Below are 26,635 nucleotides of genomic sequence, written 5' to 3'. Positions count from 1 at the left end.
GTAAAGACCTTGGCACATTATAAACAGTACATCTGTGTTTGTTGAGGCACTGAGGTGATGCTGTGCGCTGCTTGATTGAGAGAAGGTGGGGGAAGAAGGCTGTTCTTTTTGCCTGTTCCAACTTTGGTGCGGTTTGCATAGAATGAAGTTTACTCTTCAAGCAGTAAATTATTTCTCACTAGTTAGTGGGAGAACGGCACTTTCCATGATGGAAAGCCTCTAAAAATGTGCTATTAAAATACTTAATTAACTCTGTGAAAGATTAGGGCTCCAGTTTCCCCCTTTTCTGAATACAGTGTATATGACGGTCCTTACTTCTGAACTTTTTTTTGCAGAACAATTCATTGAATCATAGAATGATACAGTGCTAAAGGAGACCACTCAGCCCATTGTGCCAGTGCTGGCTCTTTGAAAGAAATATCCAATTGAAATAAAGCATGTTTGCGATTTAGCTACAAGTGTAATGTAAATCTATTACAAGAAAAAAATTAAAATGGGCTAGTCAGAATTTGCTGGTAATATTGCTCCTTTCATATTACCCCAGCGCTTATCATAGAATTCCATAGCGCAGAAGGAGGCCATTCGACCCATGGAGCCTGCACTGTCAACAATCCCCATAACCCCTCGTATTTTACCCTGCTAATCCCCCTGACACTAAGGGACAATTTAGCATGGCCAATCCACCTAACCCGCACATCTTTGGACTGTGGGAGGAAACCGGAGCACCTGGAGGAAACCCACGCAGACAAGGGGAGAACGTGCAAACTCCACACAGACAGTCCCCCGAGGCTGGAATTGAATCCAGCTCCCTGGCACCGTGAGGCAGCAGTGCTAACCACTGTGCCACCGTGCCGGCCCTTAGGTAGCAAAAAATACAAATATTATTTATATCTAACAGTGAAGTATACAAAAACCTTTAAAGAAATACAGCACACAAATTAAGGGAAGTTACATTCTCCAACAAGGAAAATGGAGGTTCTTATTATGAGTATTTTTAAGAAACATCGTGAACTTTGGGGCTGGACTTTCACTCAGTTGGGATCCTTTTAAAAATGGCAGGCTGGTCCCGATTCTCCAGTTTCCTGCCCCAGGCTGTCTGATCTTTGGTGTAGGGTGGGACCTGAATCAGGTCAAAAGCCCAAACTTGGCTGGCACCATTGCAGGAATAGGTATGTCCTACTCCTCCACGACTTTCATGAAGTTGGGCCAGGTTTTTAAAGAGCCATGGTTCTCAGCTCCTCAGAGGAAACATGAGCCTGGATCAGCATCTTTTTTAAAAGGTAAGTTTAAAAGGTTCTCCTCATGTCCCCTATACCAAGATATACCCCACCCACCCAATGGCCCACATGCCAATTTATGCCCTTCCACCTTCCTGATGCCCATGTCAAGCAATGCCACTCCACATACTCCCCCATGGACCCTCATGCCCCCTGTACCAAGCTGTGCCCCTGTCCCTCCCCCAAGATCCTTGATACCTGTTATTCCAAGCTATGTGCCTCCACCTACCCCCATGGCCTTCATTAGCTGTACGCCATGCCATGGTGTTTCCATGTGCATTGATCTACTAGACTCTGTATGGAACCAATGAACCCTACAGTGACAGTAGGATGTGTTAAAAAAAAAAGTTTTCTTTAATTTTTTTTAATTTTTAACTTCCCACCATGTTAAATAAGATTTCATTACATGGCAATGAAAATGTCAATTACCCAGACCTTATAAATTATCAATAACAGAAACCAAAGCCTCTGTGCCACTTAACCTTGTGTAAGCAAATATTGTTCTGTCAATCAAGCCATGTTTTCTCTGGGGTTCAGGTGATTCAGCAAGGCTAATGGATTTCTGGGATCTCAGACAGGCCTCATTATGTATCCCTGAGGCTGTCTCTGACCTGTTCACTGCATCATCCAGTCTGTATTCACCCTCCCCGACAATGAAAAATGCCACCTTTGGGGCACTTTCTCCCAAAATACTGTTAAACCACTAATTTTCCTGATTTCTGCTTTGGAGATGAAAATCCAACCCTGGTGTGAAGAAAGACCACAACTAGAAAAGGAGCGCCAAGATTATGGCAGGAATATTATACTCCTTTGGTTTGGAAATTGTGACATATATGTGTAACAGTTTCGTAATTGAGAATTATTCTACACATATGCAAAACTGCATTGATACAAAGAAGTTGAAAAGAACATATTGTGGTATCCAAGGCAATTTGAAATGCAAGTTACACATCAGGATGGCAAAGAAGATTAATTTCTGGATTTTCTTGCTGACAGGACCTTCTGGTCCCGCTGAAGTTGGCCCCCTGTGGGGGGTTTCCTGGCGGCAGGGCAAATGAGCACATTCAAATGCCCATAGACCTTGGTGGGACCAAAAGATCCTGCCAGTGGCCGATGCATCTGAATTCATAGAAAGAAATTCATAGAAACCCTACAGTGCAGAAGGAGGCCATTCGGCCCATCGAGTTTGCACCGACCACAATCCCACCCAGGCCCTACCCCCACATATTTTACCCGCTAATCCCTCTCACCTCCGCATCCCAGGACTCTAAGGGGCATTTTTTTAACCTGGCCAATCAACCTAACCCGCACATCTTTGGACTGTGGGAGGAAACCGGAGCACCCGGAGGAAACCCACGCAGACACGAGGAGAATGTGCAAACATTTGTCAGAAAAACCCATCTGGTTCACGAATGTCCTTCAGGGAAAGAAATTTGCTCATCCTTGGAAACCACAGTGCATCTGCTGTAGGAAAACCTGCTGCAGTGAGAATAGAATAGAAACCCTACAGCACAGAAAGAGGCCATTCGGCCCATCGAGTCTGCACCGACCACAATCCCACTCAGGCCCTACCCCCATATCCCTACATATTTAACCACTAATCCCTCTAACCAATGCATCTCAGGACACTAAAGGGCAATTTTAGAATGGCCAATCAACCTAACCCGCACATCTTTGGACTGTGGGAGGAAACCGGAGCACCTGGAGGAAATGCACGCAGACACGAGGAGAATGTGCAAACTCCACACAGACAGTGACCCAAGCCGGGAATCAAACCCAGGACCCTGGAGCTGTGAAGCAGCAGTGCTAACCACTGTGCTACCGTGTCACCCTAGGCCAGGGAATCTTGGCCTATGACTGTACTGACACATGTAGGCTTTTGTGGAAATCAGCATGAATTGCTGGCAGAACTCAGACATGATAGAGTCAGCATGTAAGTCAAGATGTATCGCTAATGCTAATTATGAAGACATTTTCTTGGCCTCTGTTTGATCTGTAAACATGAAATCCATAAGTTCAGATTCAATTTTTAAAATTCATTTGTGGGACATGGGCATCGCTGGCTGGCCTTGCATTTATTGCCCATCCCTAGTTGCCAGAGGGCAGTTGAGAGTCAACCACATTGCTGTGGCTCTGGAGTCACATGTAGGCCAGACCAGGTAAGGATGAGCAAATTTCTTTCCCTGAAGGACATTCGTGAACCAGATGGGTTTTTCTGACAATCACGGTCATCAGAAGATTCGTAATTCCAGATATCTTTTACTGAATTCAAATTCCACCATCTGCCGTGGCGGGATTCGAACCAAGGTCCCCTCGGATATTAGCTGAGTTTCTGGATTAATAGTACAGCGATAATACCACTCGGCCATCGCCTCTCCAAAGGCCAAATTCACCTGACTTTATAAAACTGGCTGGCACCTCTGGTGTGTCTATCCTGGTGGTGGAACAGGTCATACCCAGAGATGGTGCTGAAAGAGGTTTGATGTTCATTGATGGATACAATTCCGTTAGTGAGGCTGTTGCTTTACTATCCTTCGGGATAGCTCTGTTAACTTTGCCACAAGCACTCACATTCGCGGGATTACTTGAGTCTTGTCCTGATCTGATGATGCTGATCGGGTGGTGCCTAAAATTCTCCAGCAATTACTTAACCTGGAGTGAATTGCTAAGCCGCTCCATCACTATCCAATGACATATAGGGTGGGATTTTACGGCCTCACTCATCCCAAAACCATAAAATCCCACCCGAGGTCAACGCACCTTCACATTGCCCATCCCTCACATGCTCTGATTCCTATGGTGGGCAGGACAGTAAAATTCCCGCCAATACTGAGAGGATTGTGTAAGGCCAGACTGGGCAGAGAGGGTAACAGGTTCCTTTCGCTGTAGGCTGCTAGTCAACCATTGGAGATTTTACAACAATCTAGAACTTTAATGGTCATTTTCCTGGTGCCAGACCAGAAATTACCTGATTTATTGAATTCAATTTCACAACTTGTCGTCGTAGAATTTGAACTCATGATCTCTGAGTTGCTAGTCCAGTGTCATAACCATATATTTCTGAACTGGGTGAGCTAGCAGCAGGCTGACTCAATTTCTGTCAATATCTTTTAACCCCAGCATTACTCTGCCTGCAATTCCACCCATTCCATGTAATTACGGCATGAAATGTTGAGGCCAGTTTACGTTGGGAGGAAATGTCATCAACCTTAATTTACAAAGGGGGGTGGTGGGAGTGGGGTGGGGGGGGGGGCGGTCAGGGGGACGGCAGGCAGGTAGACTTTCCACTTTGGGTGTGACCAGGAATCTGCATTCAATTGAAATTGCGTGAGTTGCGTTGCCTGCGAAGTATTCTATACAGACTCTTTGACCAGTTTATTACTCAAAAACACGTTTACCCAGGTGCTCTTACTTTATGAGACAGACAAAGAATTGTGGTTCAAATGTAGTTTTATTTAAATGCTTGCAAGTTAAATAAACAACTCTTACACAATAAATTAAGTTAATTTTTCCCCAAACTAGGTTGCCTGCCTGAAGAACACATTTACTACCCGTTCTGGCACGGTTGACTGGGCTGTTGGATTCGATTCACTGAGCTCGCGTCAACTGATAAACTCAGGGTTTTTTGGTATGAAAGTGGATGTTGCAGGTCCTCTTCCATCATCACGGGTCACAGCAGGGTGATTGAGTTTTCGCCAGGGGTCGTTCCAGGTGTCCGTCTTTATTCTGCCTTTTATCCCACCCTGGATCGAGTTTTAATTTTTTTTTGTATTCATTTGTGGGGCATGGGCCAGCATTTATTGCCCATCCCTAGTTGCCTTTGAACTGAATGGCTTGCTAGGCCATTTCAGCGGGCAGTTGAGCGTCAACACCATTGCTGTAGCTCTGGAGCCACATGTAGGCCAGACCAGGTAAGGACGGCAGATTTCCTTCCCTAAAGGACATTAATGAACCAGATGGGTTTTTCCGACAATCAACAATGGTTTCATAGTCATAATTAGTCTTCTAATTCTAAATTTTTATTGAACTCAAATTCCACCATCTGCCACGGTGGGATTTGAACCCGGGTCCCCGGAACATTAGCTGAGTTTCTGGATTAATAGTCGAGCGATAATACCACCAGGCCATCGCCTCCCCCATGTCTGCCTGGCTGAGTGGCCCTCGTGCTGAGTGTGAAATTGTATGGGTCGTGTAAAATTCCAGTGAACTACCTCTTTATTTGGTTTAATGGACCCTTTAATTGTTGGCAGGTGCACTTCCAACACTTTTGCAGGCCCGCCAACCGTAATATCCTGCAATGACATTGGGACACCACCCCGGGAGATGAATTTTTGCATGGTTTTACCCGAGATCAGAACCACTGTGTGCTCACTTCAACACCATAACATTCAGGCCAAGGTGAAAAAGTTGATGAGGGAAGGAGTTTCTTTTCATTCATTCGGGGGATGCCTTTGGGAAGGTTGATATATATTGCCTATCCTCTAATTTCCCTTGGGAAGGTGGTGGTGAACTGCTTTCCTGAATGCAGAGGGTGGTTAAGAGTCAATCACATCCTTGTGGTTCTGGGGTTACATGTAAGCCAGTTTAGGTCCTTTCTTAAGGTACATTAGTGATCCAGATGGATTCAGACAGTAGTTTCGCGCTCATCCCTTCACTCTTCCACCAAACGAAATTGAGATTTATTTTTATTGTGCAGCATTTTCAAAAGAAGATTAGATTAAGCCGGCGCAGTCTCTCGCCAAAACTAATCATGGAAAGCAACTTAGACACTTGCTGACTGCCCCACGCATCTTTAGCAGTTAACCTTTGTTTAGTGATGATGGTTTCCCACAAATACATCTGATCAATGCTGGAACACTGCAGTTGTGCAGAGATATCATCAGCCATTGCTCTCGAGAGCCAGCTCTCTTACCTTTGAAGGGTTGTGCCATGTGCGCCTTAGCATAGAAGGCATCATGTGCATTCCCTTGCAAACGTGTACTGGCATGCATTATGTTCAGGCAGTTGTTGCACACCATTTGCGTGCTGATGCAATGCAATCCCATTTATGTTTATCGCATGTTTATTGGCAGGTGAAGAAAATGCGCCACACTTTTAGGCAATGACACATTGCACTGAGGGAGCAAACTATGAGGGAAACTGTAGTGACCTCTCCTCCTGCTCGTGGCGACTCCTGTTGAAGCGTGCATAGGTGGCTGCAACATATTATTTTCAGCGTACAAATTATAAATACTTCCTAAAGAAATACTTGGTACTCGGTGAAGTTTGCAATTAAGCAACAAGGGTGGCACGATGGCACAGTGGTTAGTGCTACTGCCTAACAGCACAAGGAATCTGGGTTCGATTCCTGGCTTGGGTCACTGTCCGTGCGAAGTCTGCACGTTCTCCCCGTGTCTGCGTGGGTTTCCTCTGGGTGCTCCGGTTTCCTCCCACAGTCCAAAGATGTGCGGGTTAGGCGGATTAGCCATGCTAAATTGCCTCTTGGTGTCAGGGGGACTAGCTAGGGTAAATGCATGGGGTTATGGGGAAAGATATCCAACATGCACTGCCTGCTCATATGTAATCTGCAGGAGAGAAAAATCAGTCCTTATGGAACTTAAAAACAAACTGCATGTCACTACCCTAACATAATATAAATGCTGGGAGTTGATTCCATAGAATCCATACAGTGCAGAAGGAAGCCATTTGGCCCATCGAGTCTGCACCGACAACAATCCCACCCAACTATTTCCTTGTTACTCTACGTAATCCCCCTGATACTAAGGGGAAATCCCACCCAGATCTGTTCCCCATAACCCCAAGTATTTACCCCATTAATCCCCCTAACCAACACATTTTGGAATACTAAGGGGCAATTTAGCATGGCCAATCCACCTAACCTGCACATCTTTGGAGTGTGGGAGGAAACTGGAACACCCGGAGGAAACCCATGCAGACACAGTCACCCAAGGCCGGGATTGAACCCGGGTCCCTGGAGCTGTGAGGCAGCAGTGCTAACCACTGTGCCACCATGCTGCCCATTTCAATCATCCTTTGTTAAAGGTTTTTTGGGAGAGTTTAGCCACATTCAGATCCACACAAAGTCTATGAACTGCTTGATGATGTGTCTGAAATCCAGTTAATACTAAATGTAGCTACACGTCAATCAAACCTACAGAGTCCCAACAAATGTTTTCAGGGGTGTCCAATGAGATAACTTGAGTTGAGTTGGTTTGAACCTTAAGAAAAGATTTAAGTTCTCTAGTTTCTGTGATTGGAAAAGATTATAGGACAATGCAAACTCTTGCAAACTAGGGTTGTATTCCTTGGAATGCAAAAGGTTAAAGGGTGATTTGATTGAAGTCGCCAAGTTCTTACGGGGAACAGATAGAGTAAGGGGCATTGCCTAACGTTTTGAGCTGGATCTTTCAGGAGTGAGATTGGGAAACACTTCAACGTGGACAGGACGGGAGAAGTTTGGAACTCTCTCCTTCAAACAGCAATTGATGCTCGATCGATTGTTAATTTTAAGCTGAGATGAATTGATTTTTGTTGACCAAAGGTATTACAGGAAATGACACCGAGACAGGTATGTGGAGTTAGGTTGTAGATCAGCCATGATCTCATTTATTCATCAAACAGTCTGAAGAGCTAACACAAAAACAGGAAAATCTCAGCAGGTCTGACAGCATCTGTAGGGAGAGAATAGAGCCAACGTTTCGAATCTAGATGACCTTTCTGACTCAAAACATTGGCTCTATTCTATCCCCACAGATGCTGTCAGACCTGTTGAGATTTTCCAACATTTTCTGTTTTTGTTTCAGATTCCAATATCCGCAGTAATTTGCTTTATGTCTGGATAATTAACCAGCCTACCTCATCTTCCGATGCTTCTGAGAAAATAAACTGCATATAAAAAAGTTATTTATAAAAAGAAAAAGCATTTGGGTTGCAACTTCTTGATTTTCATTTGGCTAATATATGTTGAAAGTATTGTTCTGCTATGTAGTCACTCAAAAGTCTCTACTAGCACAGAATTTGAATCTTGCTGAAAAGAGAGACACGTTGCTGAAGCTTTTCATCTTGCACTCATCAGGACAAACACAAGAATGCAAAATTTCAAATGGCCACTCCAGTTTATACTCCAGGAGAGAAAGGTGCTGATTGGTTGGCAAGTTGACTCTGATTGGTCAATGTATTGCCATTGGCCGAGGCGTTGCCATGTTGCTTTCTCCATGGTAACGTAAAGCCTCAGTCAATGAGAGTCGATTTGCCAACTTATTATCACCCTTTTCTCCTGTAGTATAAATTGTTGTGACTGTTTGAAATCTAATATTCTTGTATTTGTCCTGATCCCAGGCAAGACAAAAATCTTTGGAAACATGTCTCTTTTTTCAGCAATATATCCTTATTATTGATTTTTTATTTTGTTCAATGGATTTGTCTGGCAGTCCAGTGTTGTGATAATCTGCCAAATTTTCGAGACAAAGGAAATTCCTGTGGGACGTCAGCAAGTAACAGAGTGATTCTCTCTCTGATCATTACCTTGGGCATGCTATCAGAAACTTCACAAAATACCAGCCAACGAAGACCGTGGGGGGCGGTTAAAGCCCACTTGTGAAATTAATCTAGAGTAAGGAAAGCAGAAAGGATGTGGCAGATCAATCGGGACGACCACGTTGACTTCCATCTTTTTTTGTTTTGGTTCTCCCTTCTATGAATCACACTGCTTTAAACGTACCGCTGCCCATCGAGCTTAACAGCGCAGCTTTGGGTAATAGCATGCCAGTGATTTCATGTTGCTGCTTGCGCACTGCAGTTGATAGAGGTCTTGCAATAATGATTGAAATGGACAACAGAGTGATTGGAATCTAAATGTGGCTTCTGCCAGCTGCCAATAGATTTCCAAGCACTGACTAACATTTTGGAAGCATTCCAATTTTTTTTCACTGAAAAATGCACTAATGTGTGTCTTCCTTCTTCTGCAGTACTCCATGTTTTGTTACTTCTCTTTTTATACGGCCTGATGTAGTTTTCTGCTACCCCTTCTATAGCTTTAACATTGGAATAGCTTATGATAATTAAAACTTAGTTTTTTTTAAAGAATGAAACGATCGCCTGTAATGTTTCACATTATGGCTGGAATTTTACTGGCACGTCCGCCACGATTCTAGGAATGGGCGAAGTTCGAAGAACAGCATTCTCCGTTGGCCTCAGGCGGGATCATACGCCTGACGTGCCGGTAAAATTCCACCTTATAAGTTGGAGAAGATGGTCATTATGATCAGTTATGTCACTAGTTCTCCCTGCCTCCATTTTTTTCCCCCCTCTGTATCTCTCTTTCCCTTCTTGGCTGGTGCTCTCTTCTCAGTTCCCTTCTCTGACTTTGTTTTCTACTTGTTCTCTCTTTTATTTTCTCCTTTCGGTTGTAAGGTGGTGGGTCTAGCATCCAAGGGTGCAGGGAAAACAGCCACCAAGGAGGTTGTACTTTGGGTTAAACAATATGGCCTCTGTGATTTCCTTTACCATTTGTTCCCTCTGTCACTAATGCTTCTCTCCACCCCTTCACTTCCAATTCACTTCACTTCCCTGCTCCTTCACATTCCCAATACCTATACGGTGGTAGGTATGTTACTGTTCATTCACGTTGCTGTGGCAACATGCTATTTTACATGCGTGTTGTAGTCTGGAGCTACGGTGATGGTAGAAGCTGCAACATTCTTCCCATCTCTCCCACACTTACCGCCTGTCATTAGCATGTGTTGGAAGGATTTACAAGTTGGTATTCAACTTACTTGGTCATGTTATTAACATACCTTCCTTGGCCATCAAGTCCTGGAGTGGGACTTGAACCAAGAGCTTCAGGGTGCAAGGCAGGGATGCTACCCATTGCGCCTCAAGACCACAATCCCTTCCCTTGAATCATTACTGAAATAACTCCTCAAAGACCAATGTCTGTTCAGCAGATTCCCTTTATTTACGAACTCCATTCCACTCCTGACAGTGCTTCAGGCACAAGGTTAGAATCCGGAGCAGCCCTGACACTCCTCAATATATACATATGTGAGTCTCCCTGATTGGGCAGGCAATCATTACCTCAATCAGGGAGCTCATACTCCAAGAGGCCCACCTCATGGGCCTCGTTGAGCTCATTACAATTACCTGTGCTTCTTTCATTTTGAACTACCTCCCAACACCTGGGGTGGCACAGTAGCACAGTGGTTAGCACTGCTGCTTTATAATGCCAGGGACCTGGGTTCGATTCCTGGCTTGGGTCACTATCTGTGTGGAGTTTGCACATTCTCCCTGTGCCTGAAGGGGTGGAGAGAAGCATTAGTGACAGAGGGAACAAATGGTAAAGGAAATCACAGAGGCCATATTGTTTAACCCAAAGTACAACCTCCTTGTACTCTGGTTTTCTCCCACATTCTGAAAGACGTGCTGGTTAGGTGCATTGACCTGAACAGGCGCCAGACTGTGGTGACTAGGGGAATTTCACAGTAACTTCATTGCCGTGTTAATGTAAGCCTTGTGGCTAATAAATAAATTAACTTTATCCTGTCACCCCTCTTGCTCCATTGTCTGACACACCACCCTTAACCTTCATTCACACTCTCCACCTTCTGGTTTCTCCCCTCAAGGATTGATTCCAAAAAGGCCATCGACTCACTACTCAGGCAATCAGCAAAGTCCTGGCCACATATTGCACTCACATACTTGCAGGCAGGGTAATGATTTGCGGCCAGGACTTATCTCCATAAACGTACACTAAACTGTGTCTAACAGTCAAGTGGCCAAGGTACCCTTTGCCCTTGTCAGGAAGATTGTTGCCAGCTCCTTCACCTCCAGCTGCATGTAACTGAGCAATAAGGAGAATGGCCAATTGAATGAAGGTTAGGACCTATTTGTGGCCACCTGCTCCTTCATAATTACTTGCTGATTGCCTTAGAATTTACTTCAGGCCACTTCCTGTCCAATAATTTTCACACATTCCCCATTCAGCCCCGCCAGCCCTTCCCCAGGAGATCATGTCTGGTGAGCCATGAGCCAGGAAGATGAGGCCTGGCAACGGGTCGGTAATAGTAGACAGAAGTCCTGCCCTCCCACTGGAGAAGGTAAATCCAAACGATGGCATTATTTTGTCCCCTGCTGAAAAACATAAGGATGTGGGTTCGCTGTCATGAGTTGCCACGTGATGAGTGCTGAAGCTTTAATTTTTTTTTGTACATGGGATGTGGGCGTCACTGGCTGGGCCAGCATTTAGTGCCCATCCCTGAGGGTATTTGTGAGTCAACCACATTGCTATGGGTCTGGAGTCACATGTAGGCCAGACCAGGTAAGGACTATAGATTTACTTCCCTAAGGACATTAGTGAACCAGATGGGTTTTTACAACAATTGACAATGGTTTCATGGTCATCAGTAGACTTTTTATTGAATTCAAATTTCACCATCTGCCGTGGTTGGATTTGAACCCGGCGCCCCAGAGCATTTCCCTGGGTCTCTGAATTATTAGTCCAGTGACAATATCACTACGCCACTGCCTCCCCCATGTGCCAGTTTCACATAACGGTAACAAAGTGTGAGCCATAGCTGAGAGGTGGCACTCTCATTTCTGAGTCTCACGGCTTTGCGCTAAGGTTCAACTCCAGAAACTCAAGTTCAGAATGAAATAGTTTCTCAGAGGCCGGTGTCCCTCCAGCAGATTCCCTTTATTTACAAACTTGTCTCCACTCCTAAAAGTGCTTCAGGTACAAAGTCAGAATCTGGAGTGTCAGCAGCCCTAACATTCCTCAATACACAGAGGTGCGACTCCCTGATTGGGCAGGCAATCATTACCTCAATCAGGGAGCTCGTACTCCAAGAAACCATCCTCATGGGCTTGGCTGAGGTCATTACAAAAAGTCTACAAAACACCTCAGTGCAGTACTGAGAAGTTCTTGCATTGATGGAGCTGTCGGGCTTTGGATGAGACATTCAGTCATCTGCCCTCTCACATGGATCCAAAAAATTCTGTAACATTTGAAAAACAGCAGGACAGTTTGCCCAAATTTCCGAACAAATATTTGTCCCTCAACCAAGTTTGCTGAAAATAAAGATTGCCAGGTCATTATCACATTATTCTCATACACTTATTGGCTGCTACATTTCTTACAGTGACAAGCTTTCGAAAACAACTGCTTACAATCATTAAAGTTAAAGTTTATTTATTAGTCACAAGTAAGGTTCACATTAACACTGCGACAAAGTCACTGTGAAATTCCCCTAGTCGCCACACTCCAGTGCCTGTTCGGGTCAATGCACCTAACCAGCACATCTTTCAGACTGTGGGAGGAAACTGGAGCACCCAGAGGAAACCCACGCAGACATGGGGAGAATGTGCAGACTCTGCACAGACAGTGACTCAAGCCGGGAATTGAACCCAGGTCCCTGGCGCTGTGAGGCAGCAGTGCTAACCACTGTGCCACCCAGTCCCCACAGTGCAGAAGGAGACCATTTGACCCATCGAGTCTGCACCGACTCTCTGAAAGAGCATCTTATCGAAACCCACCCCACTGGCTGTAAAACATGCTGGAGGTTCTGAGATTATAGGCGCTATTTAAATACTCTTTTTTCTTTCTTTGTCACACAATTTCATATAGACTGAGGCATCAATGTGAATGGCAGGACTTGTTTTTAGGATGAATCATACAATCCCTACCGTGCAGAAGACGGTCATTTGGCCCAACGAGCCTGCACTGACAACAATCCCATCCAAGCGCTATTACCATAACCCCACATATTTACCTTGTTATTCCCCTGACGCTAATGGGCAATTTAACATGGCCAATCAAGCTAACCTGCACATCTTTGGACTGTGGGAGGAAACCGGAGCACCCAGAGGAAACCCATGCAGACACGAGGAGAACATACAAGCTCCACACAGTCACCTGGGGCCAGAAATGAGCCCGGGTCCTTGGCACTGTGAGGCAGCAGTGCTAACTACTGTGCCACCGTGCCACTGATGGACTGGAATTAATTCATTGGCGTTAGGTTAAGCCTGTTGCAATATTGACTGAGCTAATTTTATTTGGCAACTTTTCTTTTACTGAAAAGTTATTTAAAATAGCAGAAGAAACCTCAGTAAATGCAGCATCTAAATTGCACCACAGAATCTACCAAAACACACCACAAACCCACTCAAAATACTCCGGCTGACACAACACTAAATGAAACTAGCACGCCCACCGAATGACACCAGTCAATCCATCAAAGTGCATGAATAAAGGCCATTAGAGAATATTGACCAAAAATTGTCAATGGTCTGAAAACCCAACCATTTTCCAATTGGAGCCTTGCAAATTTGCATTGAATTACTTCATTATTTTAAAATATGATTTACACGGTAGTTTCCATTGACAATGAGAGGGTATAAAGATAGTCATAGAATCTCTACAGTACTGAAGGAGGCCATTCGGCCCATCGAGTCTGCAGCGACCACAATCCCACTCAGGCCCTATTCCTGTAACCTCACATATTTACCCTGCTAATCCCCCTGACACTAAGGGTCAATTTAGCATGGTCAATCAGCCTAACTCGCACATCTTTGGACTGTGGGAGGAAACTGGAGCACCCGGAGGAAACCCACGCAGACACGGGGGCAATGTGCAAACTCCATACAGACAGTGACCCAAGGCCGGAATTGAACGCGGGCCCCGGGCGCTATGAGGCAGCAGTGCTAACCACCGTGCCACCGTGCCATTCTATCCCAGTCACCGAAATAATTAATAAGTAACGATTTTTTAAAAATCTTGATAACAGAGAGTTTCAATGCCGACATCTCCGCCACAAACCATTGATGAAGCTCATTATTTTAGAAATGCATTGGCTAGTTGCTGGACAATGAGGAATTTTAACAGTGTGAGATTAAGCAGGAGTGGGACCATAGTAGAAGGGTCATGTAGAGGAAAGCATTGGCTTGGGCTAGATGGACCATAGGTCTTGTTTGTTTGTTTACAATTCTATGAGACATCAAAGTTGATTTGGAGCAACAGATACTGAATATTCTGGAAAAAGAAATGAATTGCAAACTTGATCGACTCAAATTTTACTGTGATGAAGGAATCGTAGAATCATACAGCGCAGAAGAGGCCCTTTGGCCATCGAGTCTGCACCACAGATCAGAAACACCTGAACTCCCACCTTGTCCCATCTGCCAGCATTTGGCCCATAGCCCTGAATGGTATGACGTGCCAAGTGCTCATCCAGGTACTTTTTAAAGGATGTGAGGCAACCTGCCTCCACCACCCTCTGGGTAAAATGTTTTTCCTCACATCCCCCGAATCCTCATGCCCCTCACCTTGAACCTATGTCCCCTCGAGACTGACCCTTAAAGTTAAAGTTTATTTATTAATCACAAGTAAGGCTTACATTAACACTGCAATGAAGTTACTGTGCAATTCCCCTAGTCGCCACACTCCAGAACCTGTTCAGGTCAATGCACCTAACCAACATGTCTTTCTGATTGTGGGAGGAAACTGGAGCACCCGGAGGAAGCCCATACAGACACGGGAAGAACTCCACACAAACAGTGACCCAAGCCAGGAATCGAACCCGGGTCCCGAGCGCTGTGAGGCAGCAATGCTAACCACTGTGCCACCGTGCTGCCCACAACTTCAACAAAGGAGAACAGCTACTCCTTATCCACTTTGTCCGTGCCCCTCAAAATCTTGTACACCTCGATCAGGTCACCCCTCAATCTTCTCTGCTTCAACAAAAACAACCCAAGCCTATCCAATCTCTCTCCATAACTTAAATAAGCACGATAAACACCAAACACAAGGAAGCGCACACTCAGGAAAACTAGTGGTGATGCAAACCATGTACTCTGTGCATTATCACTTATGTGGCAGAAATGGTGACATCAGTGCATGAGGGGGAAACATTTTGGGTTTGGCCGATGGTGTAACATAAACAATGGCTGGAACTCTACTACCTCGCTTACCACAGAATCGGAGCGGGCGAGGGTCCGACAATGGAAATCTCTGTTAACTTCAGGCGGGAAGTTCCGGTCTCGCTCAAGCAAGGCTGTAAAATCCTGCCCAATGGCTCTCCCGATTCCCTGTTGCAGTGGAAATGAAAATCGGAATGAAAATTATCCCCATGTACTATTGACGAAAATCAAAGTTGGCACCACACACCACCATGTATGTGCATCAGTCCCCATTACAAGATAATGCCGTGTGTCTGTGAGGGCGTGTTGCCTGTGCAATAGCCTGTGTTTCGAAATAACACAATGGAAAGACACCAATTCTCAGTTTTGGGAATTGCCCTTTACATTCTATTGAAGGGATGTTGTGACAGTATGGTATTTGTTCTTGCTATGGAATAGCTACGTATATGATGCACGCACTCAACTTTACTGGACTCAGACAGCGGCGCATTCTTGTTTACCCCTGTGGGCTGTCCATAGTTTCAAGACCCTATTTTGCTCTAGCACATGTCTCGATGCCACTGAATTCTAATGAAGGGAGAACTCCACCACTTGCATTCAGATTTGTTTAATTTCAGGGGTGGTGTGTAATTTCAGCCAATGAAAACCGCAGGAATGGAAATCTCGATTGCGAGATAGAACATAGAACATAGAACAGTACAGCACAGAACAGGCCCTTCGGCCCACGATGTTGTGCCGAGCTTTATCTGAAACCAAGATCAAGCTATCCCACTCCCTATCATCCTGGTGTGCTCCATGTGCCTATCCAATAACCGCTTAAATGTTCCTAAAGTGTCTGACTCCACTATCACTGCAGGCAGTCCATTCCACACCCCAACCACTCTCTGCGTAAAGAACCTACCTCTGATATCCGTCCTGTATCTCCCACCACGAACCCTATAGTTATGCCCCCTTGTAATAGCTCCATCCACCCGAGGAAATAGTCTTTGAACGTTCACTCTATCTATCCCCTTCATCATTTTATAAACCTCTATTAAGTCTCCCCTCAGCCTCTTCCGCTCCAGAGAGAACAGCCCTCGCTCCCTCAACCTTTCCTCATAAGACCTACCCTCCAAACCAGGCAGCATCCTGGTAAATCTCCTCTGCACTCTTTCCAGCGCTTCCACATCCTTCTTATAGTGAGGTGACCAGAACTGCACACAATATTCCAAACGTGGTCTCACCAAGGTCCTGTACAGTTGCAGCATAAGATCTCGTTCTCAGGATCTCCCCATTCCTAAGTGATACATTGGACGAGAGAGAGAATCAGTGGGCAAGGAAATGCTGGAGAAGAAACTTAAAGAAAGAAAACAAGGGTTGTAACTGAAAACACAAGCTATGAGGAATACATGTGGCAACATCCCTCTGTCTCAACTAAACCTTCAGGATCTCAAGACCAAACCTTAAAAAAAACCTCAAAGACTTGCATTTATTTCATGTCTTTTATGAAATCAAGAGATTCCAGAGTGTTTCATGAGGGTGCTTTTAGAAATAACGGGTGGGATTCCCCCCCAAAACCCCACCCCCACAGTGTGTTTCATGGAGTGGTGAAGGTGGCCCGTTATTGGCCACCGGTGGCATCTTCTGATTCCGCCGCTGTCAATGGGGTTTCCCGTTCTGTGCACGCCCCACCTCTGGGAAACCCACGGCAGGGGTTCACTGTCGGCTGGACCGAAAGGTTCCCACCGGCAAGAACAGCCGGACAATGCCAGCCGCAGTCACTGTTGTCATGTAGGAAACGCAGCCTTCAATGATTGCACAGCAAGCTCCCACAAACAGCAATAGAAACATAGAAACCCACAGAAGATAGGAGCAGGAGGAGGCCACTTGACCCTTCGCACCTGCTCCACCATTCATCACAATCATGGCTAATCGTCCAACTCAATAGCCTAATCCTGCTTTCTCCCCATAACCTTTGATCCCATTCGCCCCAAGTGCTATATCCAGCCGCCTCTTGAATACATTCAATGTTTTGGCATCAACTACTTCCTGTGGTAATGAATTCCACAGGCTCACCACTCTCCGGGTGAAGAAATGTCTCCTCACCTCCGTCCTAAATGGTCTACCGTGAATCCTCAGACTGTGACTCCTGGTTCTGGACTCACCCACCATCGGGAACATCCTCCTGAAATAAATGAGCAGATAATCTATCGTTAGGTATTGGTTGAAGGATGAATATTGGCTGGGGCATCAGGGAGAATGTCCTTGCTGTTCTTTGAAATGGTAAAATGAGATCTTTTACATCCATTTTAAAGGGCAGACGGGGCCTCAGTTTAACAATTTCTCTGAAAGGCATCACCCCCTCTGGTGCAAACCCACGCTCAAGACTGCACTAGATTATGAGCATGTGCTCAAGTCTCTCTGGAATGGAACCTTATGACTCAGACAAGAATGTAACCACTGAGCCACAATGAGCATCATGGAAAGATACTCGATGTACCAATATTCTTCCATAAGTTTAAGTTTACTTATTAATGTCGCAAGTAGGCTTATATTAACACTGCAAAGAAGTTACTGTGAAAATAAGCATTATGTTAAACAGTATAAGCGTGTGTAAAATCTATTTTAAAAAATCAAAAGGCACAAAAGAATGAAGATTCTGAGAAATACTACCGGTAACATGGATTTTAGCCTGTAATTGAGGTCCAGATCGGGGTCACTGTTGTGATGTTGGGAAAGCCGGTAGAACTAAATAGCTAATGCACCTAACCTGCACATCCCTGGACAGTAAAGGGCAATTTAGCATGTCCAATCTACCTAAGCTGCAATTCTTTGGGCTGTAGGAGGAAACTGGAGAATCTGGAGGAAACCCATACAGACATGGGGAGAATGTGCAAACTCCACACACTCACTGAGTCTGGAATTGAACTTGGGTCCTGGCGCTAAGACAACAGTGCTAGCTGCTGTGCCGGTTGTTAGAATCCATTATTAAGGAAATAATAACAGGATATTTGGAATGTAATCCATCAGAGTGAGCACGGCTTTGTGAAGGGTAAATCATGTTTGACTATTTTGCTGGAGTTCTTTGAAGATGTTACAAGTAAAGTGAATAATGGGGATCCTGTAGATATAGTATAGCAGGACTTCCAGAAGGCATTTGATAAAGTGCTGCGCTAAAGGTTAACACACACAAGGCAAGATCACATGGGGTTGGGGTAATTTAGCTTCAATAGAGGACTGCCTAACCGACAGAAAACAGAGAGTGGGGGTAAATGGGTCTTTTTCTGGTAGGCAAGATGTAACGAGTGAGGTGCCACAGAGTTTGGTCCTCGGGGCCCCAACTATTTACAATCTATGTCAATAACTTGGATGCAGGGATAGAAGGTGCTACAGCCACATTTGCGGATGACAGTAAAATAGGTGAGATAGTAAGTTGCAATAAAGAAATATGAAGTTTACAAATAGATATGGGTAGGTTAAGTAAATGGGCCAAAATTTGGCAAATGGAATTTAATATGCACAAGCGTGAGGTTATCTATTTGATTGGAAAAATAAAAAGGTAACTAATTATCTAAATGGAGAGAAACTTCAGAGGTGCAGAGGGATCTGGGTGCCCTTGTGCATAAATCACAGGGAACTAGTATGCAGGTATGGTAGATCGTAAGGAAAACAAATGGAATCTTCTCATTTATTGCTAAAGGAATAGAATATGAAAGTAGTGAAGTGCTGCTGCTACTGTACAAAGTATTAGTGAGACCACACTTAGAATACTGTGTCCAATTCTAGTCCCCTTACTTGAGGAGGGATGGAGCTGCATTGAAGGCGGTTCAGAAGAGGTTCACTGGATTGATTCCAGAGATGATGGGCTTGTCTTATGAACAGAGACGGGACAGTTTTTGCCTATACTCCCTGGAGTTTAGAAGAACGAGAGGAAATCTAATTGAGGTGTACAAAATGATAAAGGGGGTTGACAAAGTAGATGTGGAGAGGATGTTTCCACTTGGCAATCTAGAACAAGAGGTCATTGGGTGGGGTTTTATGGCCTTGCTCGTCCCAAAACCGTAAAATCCCGCCCAAGATCAACGGACCTTCCCATGCTCCGCCCCTCGCCCGTTCCAATTCCCGTGGCGGGTGGACTGGTAAAGTTTCGGCCATAGTTTGAGGAGAAGGCGTGGCAAATTTAAAACAAAGAGGAGAAGTCACGTTTCTCAAAGGGTTGTGAACCTGTGGAATTCGCAACCCCAAAGTGTGGTGGATGCCGGGACTTTGAGTTAACTTAAGGAAGAGGTGGACAGAGTTTTAATTAGTAATGGATTTAAATGACTATGGTGAATAGGCAGGAAAGTGGAGTTGAGGCTGAGATGAGATCAGCCATGATGATATTGAATGCTGAAGGAGATCCGCGGAACTAAATTGTCCACTCCTTCTCCTCGTTCTCATGATTCTTCTGAACTTGCTTCCCAAATGTTCTGACGATTTTAACTGCAGGCTGTTTTGAATCTTCTTCCATCAGGTTCCCATTCGCAAGAATGCTGATTGGCAGAATGGAGGCCTTTCCAATAGAAAGTCTGCCTAATGTCAAAACCTGTGAGAGCAGGGGAGGTCATGGAGGGGAAAATGATGACAGCGGGGTGGGGGAAGTTGCATTCAGATTGTGGTGGCATGCCCAATTGCAGAGGCAATCCCAGTTGCTGCGGGTGTGTGTCATAGTACAGTACTCAACGGAGTTTAGAAGGATGAGGGGGGATCTCATTGAAACTTACAGAATACTGAAAGGCCTGGATAGAGTGGAGGTGGGGAAGATGTTTCCATTAGTGGGAGAGACTCGGATCCGAGGGCACAGCCTCAGAGTAAAGGGACGACCCTTTAGAACCAAGATGAGGAGGAATTCCTTCAGCCAGAGGGTGATGAATCTGTGGAATTCATTGCCACAGAAGGCTGTGGGAGGCCAGGTCATTGACTGTATTTAAGACAGAGATAGATAGGTTCTTGATTGGTAAGGGGATCAAAGGTTACGGGGAAAAGGCGGGAGAATAGGGTTGAGAAGCATATCAGCCATGATCGAATGGCAGAGCAGACTTGATTGGCCTAGTTCTGCCCCTGTAGCTTATGGTCCTGTGGTCTTTTAGTGATCTGGTTTCCTGCTTGTCTTTCTCTTTGTAGATTTGATGTTGGTCCAGGATGGGAAGAGGAATGGTGGAAAATGGTTCCCAATGGAGCATTTGTGGTCAGTAGGGCAAGTAGTAATTGACAGTGAGTCCAATGGTGATTGGAGATTCCAATGGAGGTCAGGGTTGAGAAAATATATTATGGGTTTACTGGGCAGCTTGTTGGACCTGGCCCACAAGCATTGCTAAAAAGGCATTTACCTCAAACATTCAGCCCTTCTTGCAGCTTTGGGTTTCCTGAGGACTGAGAAAGCCAGCCGAAATTAGTTGAATAAAGAATGGTTTCTAAAATGCACAATAAGAAGTCTCGCAACTCCAGGTTAAAGTCCAACTGATTTATTTGGAATCATGAGCTTTTGGAGCAGCGCTCCGAAAGCTCTTGATTCCAAATAAACCAGTTGGACTTTAACCTGGTGTTGTGAGACTTCTTATTATGCCCACCCCTGTCCAACACCAGCATCTCCAGATTATGGCTACTTTAAAAATGCAAGCAGACAACATCATTATAATATTTAAGCGATTAACTTGCTTCCCGTGAACGGATTGGTTCCTCGTCCATTGCCCTTCATCTGTTGGAACTAGAAGTGGGTGAGTTTGAAGGTGCACTGAGTTCCTGTTTCAGATTTTAATGCAATTTTGCCACTGACACAACAAACCCAACCCATCTGCTTCTGAGAATTAAGATTGAATTTCCTCTGGATGGAGTGGGAACAACACCAAGGAAATTATTACCATGAGAAGAAAAGAACGAAACAACAGCAACTAATGAGGATCTGTTTTAATAAAATGACTCACAGGGTATTAAGATTATTTATAGAAATATGCAGCAAAACATGTTGAGAGTGTTCTTTTTTTTTGAGAAACTTAAATCTCTTTCGTGTGGTTGTGAGAAATATCCTGGACTGGAAAGGTAAAAGGCTTCTGCAGTTTGTGGCCAAGTTTCCTGTGGGAGTCAACAGCTCTGCACAATGTTCTAATACACGATACTTTGTCAAAATGTAAGTGCTGAAAACTTTCTCAATGCGCAGAATACAAAAGGAAAGTTGATAATGCAGCTATTCCGCAGGATCTCTGCTCCCCAGGTACAGTCTGTGCCTCTGCACCATTAAGAGGAGGTCAGTCTATTTTAAGAGTTTTCTGTTGCCACAGCAGGAGGGTCAGGGGTTGGAACTACAAGTGCCAGCAGTTAATGAAGGGTTGTTGGCTGATTGTAAAACACGGCCCTTATTTGGACCCCATGAGGTGAATGGACTTAGCTCCACTGGCAGCTATTTTGCTGTTACAAACCAAATGGCGGGGGGCGGGGGAATGAAACATGGATTTTCCTGGTTGGATCTTTCTGGGGCAGCCAATGGAGACATTTGCTCTGGTATTTGGTCCATCAAAGACCCAGATTATTTAGTCTCTCTTAATAGGACAACCCTTTCATCCCAGGAATTAGCCTGGTGCATCTCATTTGGACTCCCTCCAATGTTACCACGCCCTGTTTTAGGTAAGGGGACCAAAATGTATGCAGTATTCCAGGTGAGGCCTCACCAACACCCTGTAATATTGTAACAAACCTCCCTACTTTTAAACTCCAACCCCTTCGCAATAAAGGCCAAAATGCCATTTGCCTCCTTAACTACTTGTTGGACCTGCCTGCTAGCGTTTTGTGATTCACGCACGAGAACACCTAGATCCCTCTGTACTTCGTTCACCTGCAGTCTCTCTCATGAGTCATCAGGTGAAGGAGCAGCGTTCTGAAAGCTCGTGATACCAAATAAACCTGTTGGACTTTAACCTGGTGTTGTGAGATATCTTACTGTGCTCACCCCAGTCCAACGCCGGCAAGTCATGTTGCAGCTTTATAGGACCATAGTTAGGCCGCACTTGGAATATAGTGTTCAATTCTGGTCACCACACCAGAAGGATGTGGAGGCTTTGGAGAGGGTACAGAAAAGATTTACCAGGATGTTGCCTGTTATGGAGGGCATTAGCTATGAGGTGAGGTTGGAGAAACTTGGTTTATTCTCACTGGAACAACGGAGGTTGAGGGGCGACCTGATAGAAGTCTACAAGATTATGAGGGGCATGGACAGAGTGGATAGTCAGAAGCTTTTTCGCAGGGTGGAAGAGTCAATTACTAGGGGGCATAGGTTTACGGTGCGAGGGGCAAGGTTTAAAGGAGATGTACAAGGCAGGCTTTTTACACAGAGGGTGCTGGGTGCCTAGAACTCGTTGCCAGGGGAATGGAAGCAGTTACGATAGTGAGTTTTAAGGGGCGTTTGGACAAGTACATGAATAGGATGGGAATAGAGGGATATGGTCCCCAGAAGGGTAGGGGGTTTTAGTTCAGTCAGGCAGCATGGTCGGTGCAGGCTTGGAGGGCCGAAGGGCCTGTTCTTGTGCTGTAATTTTCTTTGTTCTTTGTTCTTTGTTCATTCAGATAATAATCTGCCTTTTGATTCTTCCTACTAAAGTGCATGACCTCACATTTCCCCACATGAAACCCCATTTGCCAGGTTTTCGCCCAGTCACCCAATCTATCTATATCCTGTTTCAGAATTACAATAGCCTCATCACAACCTGCCCTTCCACCTATCTTCATATCATTGGCCAATTTGGAAACCTTACATTCTGTTCCTTCATCCAGGTCATTAATGTAAATAGTGAACCATTTTGGACCAATAACTGATCGCTGCGATACTCCACTAGTTACATCTTTCCACTCTGAAAAGGCCCCATTTATTCCAACTCTCTGTTTTCTATGTGACAGCCAGTTTTCAATCCATGCTAACACACTTCCTGAAATTCCATGAGCTTTTACTTTATACACCGACCTCTTGTCAGTAAGTATGTGATCTCCAAATAACTTGAGGCTACTGGAGATGGACTGACACCTCTCACTTTACAGATTGATAGCCTGGATCAAGAGCTGTTCTGCCACTTCAATACACCTGGAGACTAGTGTCAAGAAAGCACAGTGGCACAGAGGTTAGCACTGCTGACTCACAGCACCAGGGACCTGGGTTCAATTCCAGCCTCGGCTCCCTGCCTGTGTGGAACTTGGTAAGAAGTTTAACAACACCAGATTAAAGTCCAACAGGTTTATTTGGTAGTAAAAGCCATCGGTCTCGCAGCAGACACAGAGGAATTCATCAGGCAAATGAGGCTGCGGGAGTTCTTCCACAAACCCCAAGAGGCCAACAGTGAACACAATGAGACAGCCAATGAACCGGAACAGCCGACAGAGAGATCCGCAGTGCATCCGAAGAGGAAAGAGTCGAATTGGACTCCTCCGGACGGCCGCTGCCCTCGACTTGACATGTATGCCCAAGCCATCAGGAGGTGCGTCAACACCAAATTCATCAGCTACACTCACAAGACTGCCCCGAACATCACCCAAGCACAACGCAACGCCATCCGTGCTGTCAAGACCAACCGCAACATTGTCATCAAACCAGCAGACAAAGGAGGGGCCATCGTCATACTGAACAGAACGGATTACTGCAAAGAAGTGTACCGACAACTGAACAACGAGGAATACTACAAACAGTTACCCGCAGATCCGACCAAACAACACACCCGTCAACTCAACACTCTGATCAAGACCTTTGATCCGGACCTTCAGAACACCCACCGTGCTCTCATCCCACGTACTCCCCGCGTTGGAGATCTCTACTGCCTCCCGAAGATACACAAGGCAAACACACCCGGCCGTTCCATCGTATTGGGCAATGGGACCCTGTGCGAGAACCTTTCCGGCTGTGTCAAGGGCATCCTGAAACCGATTGTACAAAGAATCCCCAGCTTTTGTCGCGACACTCCAGACTTCCTACAGAAACTCGGCACACATGGAGCAGTCGAACCAGGAGCGCTCCTCGTCACAATGCATGTCTCGGCACTCTACACCAGCATCCTCCACTATGATGGCATTGCTGCAACGGCCTCAGTGCTCAGCGCCGTCAACTGCCAGTTTCCAGATGCAATTTTACAACTCATCCGCTTCATCCTGGACCACAATGTCTTCACCTTCAACAACCAGTTCTTCATCCAGACACACGGAACAGCCATGGGGACCAAATTCGCATCTCAATATGCCAACAGCTTCATGCACAGGTTCGAACAAGACTTCTTCACCGCACAGGACCTTCAACCGATGCTATACACTAGATACATCGATGACATTTTCTTCCTTTGGACTCATGGTGAACAATCACTGAAACAACTATATGATGACATCAACAAGTTCCATCCCACCAACAGACTCACCATGGACTACTCTCCGGAATCGGTTGCATTCTTGGACACACGCATCTCCATTAAGGACGGTCACCTCAGCACCTCACTGTACCGCAAGCCCACGGATAATCTCATGATGCTCCACTTCTCCAGCTTCCACCCTGAACACGTTAAAGAAGCCATCCCCTACGGACAAGCCCTCCGTATACACAGGATCTGCTCAGATGAGGAGGATCACAACTGACACCTCCAGATGCTGAAAGATGCCCTCATAAGAACAGGATATAGCGCTCGACTCATCGATCGACAGTTCTGATGCACCACAGCGACCGACCTCCTCAGAAGACAAACACGGGACACGGTGGATAGAGTACCCTTCGTCGTCCAGTACTTCTCCGGAGCAGAGAAGCTATGGCATCTCCTCCAGAGCCTTCAGCATGTCATTGATGAAGACGAACATCTCGCCAAGGCCATCCCCACACCCCCACTTCTTGCCTTCAAACAACTGCACAACCTCAAACAGACCATTGTCCGCAGCAAACTACCCAGCCTTCAGGAGAACAGTGACCATGACACCACACAACCCTGCCACAGCAACCTCTGCAAGACGTGCCGGATCATCGACACAGATGCCATCATCTCACGTGAGAACACCATCCACCAGGTACACGGCACCTACTCTTGCAACTCGGCCAACGTTGTCTACCTGATACGCTGCAGGAAAGGATGTCCCGAGGCATGGTACATTGGGGAAACCATGCAGGCGCTGTGACAACAGATGAATGAACACCACTCGACAATCAACAGGCAAGACTGTTCTCTTCCTGTTGGGGAGCACTTCAGCGGTCACGGGCATTCGGCCTCTGATTTTCGGGTAAGCGTTCTCCAAGGCGGCCTTCACGACACACGACGGCGCAGAGTCGCTGAGCAGAAACTGATAGCCAAGTTCCGCACACATGAGGACGGCCTCAACCGGGATATTTGGTTCATGTCACACTATCTGTAACCCCCACAGCTTGCCTGGACTTGCAGAATCTCACTGGCTGTCCTGTCTGGAGACAATACACATCTCTTTAACCTGTCTTAATGCTCTCTCCACTCACATTGTTTTGTACCTTTAAGACTTGATTAGCTGTAAGGATTCACATTCCAACCATTATTCTGTAAATTGAGTTTGTGTCTTTATATGCCCTGTTTGTGAACAGAATTCCCACTCACCTGAAGAAGGAGCTTAAGGCTCCGAAAGCTTGTGGCTTCTGCTACCAAATAAACTTGTTGGACTTTAACCTGGTGTTGTTAAACTTCTTACTGTGTTTACCCCAGTCCATCTCCACATCATGTGTGGAACTTGCACATTCTCCTCATGTTTGCGTGGGTTTGCTCCAGATGCTCCGGTTTCCTCCCGCAGTGCAAAGATGTGAGGGTTAGGTTGATTGGCCATGCTAAATTGCCCCTTAGTGTCAGGGGGATTAGCAGGGTAAATACGTGGGGTTCTGGGGATAGGGCCTGGGATTGTGGTCGGTGTAGGCTCAATGGGACAAATGGCCTCCTTCTGCACTGTAGGGATTCTATGAAAGCTGCACTTTAAGCACTCGGGCATTTATTGCGATTGAGATCAGTTTTCTCATCATAACCATGCATTCTATGCTTTGGACCTGGGTTGGCTTTTCCATAAATTTCCTATTGGGCATGAGACTTTGATCGTGTCCATCTGCGCACAGTTGAAACTCAAGTCTCAGAGGTTAAAAAGAAATGTTCTAAACGGACAATGCCACCCATTCGCTGAGTAGTGCTTTAAACAGTAAGGAAACCCAATTGTAACATGTTTTCATTTTAATTTAGACATTACTATTAATGAGATCATGCCCTGTGGTTGTATTGAGTTTTCTGTTTTCACTTTAGAAGATCTATTGTTCTTTTTTATCCAGATGCTACAACTGAAACCAAGAAGTTTTAAAAAGGGGGGGTTAGAGGTATTAAACTGCAGTGTTTTTACATGTCGATGAAGAACAAATGCTGGCTTGCATGACAATGGAATGCACTATACCACTTGGATCTAGGGGCATCAGCTGGAGT

This window comes from Mustelus asterias, chromosome 20 (genome assembly GCF_964213995.1).
Source record: "Mustelus asterias chromosome 20, sMusAst1.hap1.1, whole genome shotgun sequence".
In the NCBI taxonomy this organism is placed as follows: domain Eukaryota; kingdom Metazoa; phylum Chordata; class Chondrichthyes; order Carcharhiniformes; family Triakidae; genus Mustelus; species Mustelus asterias.
The sequence above is the reverse complement of the archived record's forward strand: the minus strand, read 5'-3'. Positions refer to the sequence as shown.